The sequence below is a fragment of the Mixophyes fleayi genome, chromosome 12 (assembly GCF_038048845.1).
Source record: "Mixophyes fleayi isolate aMixFle1 chromosome 12, aMixFle1.hap1, whole genome shotgun sequence".
Classification (NCBI taxonomy): Eukaryota; Metazoa; Chordata; class Amphibia; order Anura; family Limnodynastidae; genus Mixophyes; species Mixophyes fleayi.
In genome coordinates, this window is record NC_134413.1 from 51,601,311 (window position 1) to 51,606,413 (window position 5,103).

The 5,103-nt window shown below is 43.2% G+C and overlaps 1 pseudogene; it reads right to left on the reverse strand.

Moving 5' to 3' along the window:
* Positions 1-3,637: 3,637 nt before the first annotated feature.
* On the reverse strand, positions 3,638-4,768 carry LOC142108202 (carbohydrate sulfotransferase 14 pseudogene; annotated as a pseudogene).
* Between the last annotated feature and the right edge of the window lie 335 nt (positions 4,769-5,103).

Genomic DNA, 5,103 nt, shown 5'->3' on the forward strand with positions numbered 1-5,103 from the left:
AGACTGTCGCACAGCATTTTAAACGATATTTACAAGCTGTGAACTGTTCAAGTGTTGTATTTTCAAGCTGCATTAATAATACTATAAAAGTTAGGCATAAGCACTTCTGAAACTGGACAAGGGCCTGTGAGACACTTCCTATTAGTCTGCGTTTCAATTTTGAAACATTAAAAAAATAAACAAAATATAAAAATCATATTTTTATTGCTATCAATCTTCTATTAGTCCCAAGTGTATTCTTCCCTTGTGGAGGAGAAACACCAACGATAGCTGTGTGATTACACAAATGTGACTTTTACATCAACTTTGACATATATGCCATTGTGCAACAATTTCTTTAAATATGTAGCAAGTAATGTGATTATACCACAAATATCACTTACTTTGCACTGGGCTATGGGGCAGCAGGTTGTATCTATCTCATACTTGCCAACTTTTCCTTTTTGGGAGATCCCGGGGGAGGTGAGCGTGCGGGGGCGGGGCTTGGCGAATCACATCATTGTGGCCCTGCCCCTAAATGATTGTCACAATTTGGACAATTACAGCAGGGGGTGGGGCTAAGAAGAAGCAATATTTGCATCGTTAAACCCCGCCCCCGCCACTTATCTATTGCCGGGGCGAGAACCGGGAGGTTACCCTGCGCTCCCGGGAGCACGGGAGGTCTCCCAGAAATGCGGGAGTCTCCTTGACATTCTGGGAGAGTAGGCAACTCTGCGTTAAAGAAAAGTAGCTAATGAATCTCTAGAGACTGAAGTGTCTTTTACATTTCTGTCTCCATTACTGAAGTCATGTTGTCTTACCTGTCAGTCTTTGAATAAATCTTGGTCTCCATGAAAATGGCCACCTCCATAGGCATCAATACATGGACATAGGACACAATTTCTGAATCATGCCACAGATGGCGAAGCCAACCATGTCTTGTACTGGCTCAGCATCAGGGAGAATTCAAGGAGTCTTCCTGACATTCAGGGAGAGTTGGCAAGTATGATATATCTCACTAATCTCTGATAAATTGTGCAACTGCTTGATATAGAGGCACACTCCAATTAACACAATGACACACTGACAAACAAAATGAAATCCTATAGGACTTATATTTTTGAAAAGCAGGTCATGTCTATTTCTTTAGTTGAAAACATATTATAATGTTGTTTGAGATGTTTGTAGAAAGCTTCTGAAATGCATCCTTAATGCTGATTGTCTTCTTGGTGTGCATAAAATAATTCTACTTTTTCACGCAGGCTATTCTAACAACAAGGTAAACTGAGTATGACTTCCAACATAACATGTACAGACCTGCATGAAATAACCTCCTAATTAGAATGCAGTGCAGAAGCAATTCATTTAAGACAAAACTATACTGTCACTCACCGGACTGTGAGTGCTACTTCTAAGGTAGCTAGGAACCGTGTCCGTCCATTATAATGAGGTACTGCGCATGTGCAGTCCCTTTTAACCTTCAGTTCTGTTCCTTTAACTTAATTGGCTGATCAGGCAACACTCCCTATATTAAGCACCTGTGGTCAATACCACGTGGCCTGATCTTGGAGTCTCATTCCTCATGAGTCTCTGAAGGTGTTCCAGTGCCTGCTCGTGTGTCAGCTGATGCTGATTCCTGTTTGCCGTTTGTGGTTTCCAGACCACTTCTACTCCTCGTGTTCCTAGTGTCTTCAGCAGCTGATTCCTATCCGCTGCCTCCGTATATCTACAGTTACAGATTACTGCAAACTCTCCTGTGTTTCATCGTGACTCCAGCAGCTGATTCCTATCAGCTGCCTCCGTGTATCTACAGTTACAGATTACTGCAAACTCTCCTGTGTTTCATCGTGACTCCAGCAGCTGATTCCTATCCGCTGCCTCCGTGTGTCTAACAAGTTACAGATCTCTCCAACTCTCCTGTGTTACATCGCTACTGTTCCAGCTGATTCCTGTTAGCTACTTCAGCGTGTCTACAGAGTCCTGCTCGTCTCAGCGCTCCAGTCTGCATCCTACCTGCCGTCAGCTGACCCGCTGCCTACTGCTTCTACAGTGTGTCCATTTGTGTCAACTTGCCTGTTAGCATCGAGTCTACGCTCCTCGGCTTCCAGCTCTGCTACATCGCTTCAGCTCTCCCGTGGTCTCCTGCTGTTCAATTCGATATACTACTGCTTCCTGAGTATTTGTCGTCCTTGCTGGCCTACCTACAGTGCGCTGCACCTATCTGCCGCTTCCATTCTGCAAGGACTTCTCATCTCGTCTGTTCCCTGCCGCTCAGGTATCCCTGCAGCTATCTCTAACAGCCTGCTCATCTGAACCACGGTATGCATACTTCTCATTGACTGTGCTGGTGTATTGCATACCCATCTGGACTGAGTTGTTCTCCTCCGGAGTTTCCATCCTCTGAGACTATTGCTATTATTGACTGTGTTTCCTTTTGCTGGACTATTCTAGTGACTTTGTTTATCTGTGCAGTGCTGTTCATTCATTATTATTATTGTGTGCAGTTCAACGTGGGATCAAGTTCAGTGTACCCGTGTAGACTCTGCATAGCATTTATCTCCTCGTGTCCTTCCTCACATATATATTCAGTGGTACAACTTGCTAGAGGCAGACCACTGATTCCTGTTTCCCTGTATCACCAGTTGCATATATCCTCTCACATAAGCAGTGGTACAACTTGCTACACGCAGACCACTGACTTCCCCGTTACCTTCACCTGGATTCCATTCCTTCACTACAGACAGCGGTACAACTTGCTATACGCAGACCGCTGACTTCCACCTCCTTATTACTCCTGGACATTCTTCTCACTATAGCAGTGGTACAACTTGCCGTGCGCAGACCACTGACTACCCTCACGTGTCCTTGTCATCCAGATCCTCGTGTTCAGTTACCTATTGTTTACCAGTGCTGCTAGTCATAGACTTTCTGAGCATTCTCTAACCATCTGCTGTTTCCAGTTCCATTATCACCCTGCCATCAGAGTATCATATACCAACTCTACTGCTCTGATAAGACCATCAGCGGGTGATACTGGGTAAAGACTCCTAGTGCCCGTAACATATACATTAGAAAATACGTTCAGTTTGCACAAAATAGGCTTGTTTCAGCAAATATAAAACCTTTGGTAAAAAAATGTTTCCAAATACAAAAGAGCATAATCTACATATGTGGGAAATCAAACAGTATAAACCAGGAAACACGCAAACAATGTATAAATATTAGGATGTTGATTATGATGTATACATAGCATACATGTTAGTTTAAAAGAAAATGAATAGAATACAGCGCTTTTTTCTTTAGTTGTCATTGGAAAGTTCATGTATCCCTTATACAGCAGTGGTGGTTGCCCATCCTATCAGACTGAATTGAACTGTATATGTTATAATTAATTTTATATACATTGAGACATACCATGCACCATTAGGAGGTTTGTGTGTTTTTTATTACTGCTACGAAAGCTTACTATTGTAGAAAACTGTAGTAAGTTGTAATGTGCTTTAGACACTTATTGAAGGATACAATGCAACACATTTTTGTTATTTACAATACAGAACAAGCTACTAAATATAGAGACAAAAACATATATTTCCAGGTATATGAATATAATATCTGCAGCATATTCTTGTATACAATTCGATTTAAATACCTTAACACCTTACTGCCTACAGTATTCACTCGTGGTATTGGGTAATGAATAGGCAAATAAGGAGAAATCCAGAATGTACTTTGTTATAACCTCTCTGATCAGTCCCTTTGGAGTATTGCAAAGAATGTAATTGATTGTCTCATTAGTAACGGGTTTATACCATGCTTGTCTCTCCGGAAACTGTACATACATCGGGGCATTGATGCTCTTTGGTACATCACCTGCATCATCCTGTAGTCTTTCGTAGGAGCCTATGAAGTCATAGGGCACAGCACACGGCTGGCAGAGGTTATAGATAGGCATCCAGTGCTCATTCATCCCGTCCACGTCCTCATCCAGCAAATACTGGAGAAACTCAGAGAATGTGACATCATCTCCCTTTGACAACCCGGGGTTCTTCCTGTACCTCTTAACTATTTCTACACCAAACGTCTGCTGGTATTCTTCAATCTCCCCAAATTTGTTCCTATAGGCAGAGAGTAGTCTTTCCATGGGGTCTCTGACAAACATAAACTTAAAATAATATTTTAGGCGATATTTGATCTTCTCCACAGATAGGTCAGATAAGAAGAGCAAGTCACTCTTGTGGTCCATCTTCAGCTTCACATCCACGTTTTCTAGGTGGCCGTCCAGCACCTTAAGGACCCGTTTCCAATTAGAGCAGGCAACCTTCGGCACATAACAGTAGAGAAACTTGTACTTGTCATTGACTATGATGTGTTTGAGGAGAGTCCGGCGCTGGCTACTGGGTAACTCCCACACGCTATGTGGCATGTTCTTCTGCCTGCAGACACTGCTCATAGTCCTGTTCCTTATGTCCCGTAAAATCTGCTGCTCTAGGTCTCCGTCCCCAAACTCATGTGACATCGCTCTGTTCTGTGATCGCCACGACAGGTGCCCCCGTGGAGGAGTCATCTTCACTTCTGTCAAGATGCCACTCTCTATCATGAGGAGTAACCCAATAGATGCCACAATCACCCCAAAAATCAGCATGCACGGCAGGAGAGAGCTGTGGCCCCTGGGACACGATAGGTAGTAAAAGGGGATCCGTATCAGTGTAAGGAACCCCCCATTAGGTGGTCGGATCTCTGCACCCATGTGGAATCCTTTGGGGAGCTGGTACAGAGGTTGAAGAGACATAGATACTGTGCAGATCGGGTTAGTGTATAGCTAATTCCGTATTGTTTAGTGAATTCTTGGAGGCTCTTTGCAAATTCACCTTAAACTTCCCTCAGCCTTCATTTTTCTGAGTGCTAGGAATAACTTCAGGTCATTTCTGTGCCAGCATAGCAGTAACAGCAGGTGTGGATCTAGACCTTTCCTACATGAGGTTGCTGTTTATTGATTAACCCCGATTCCTCCCCCTCTCCAATCCAGACTCCTGTAAACCCTGTGCCCTACAACACAATGGGGGAGATTTAATTGCTGGTGCAAGGGCATCAATAAAACTCAATTATCTTGCTTATATCAGTCAA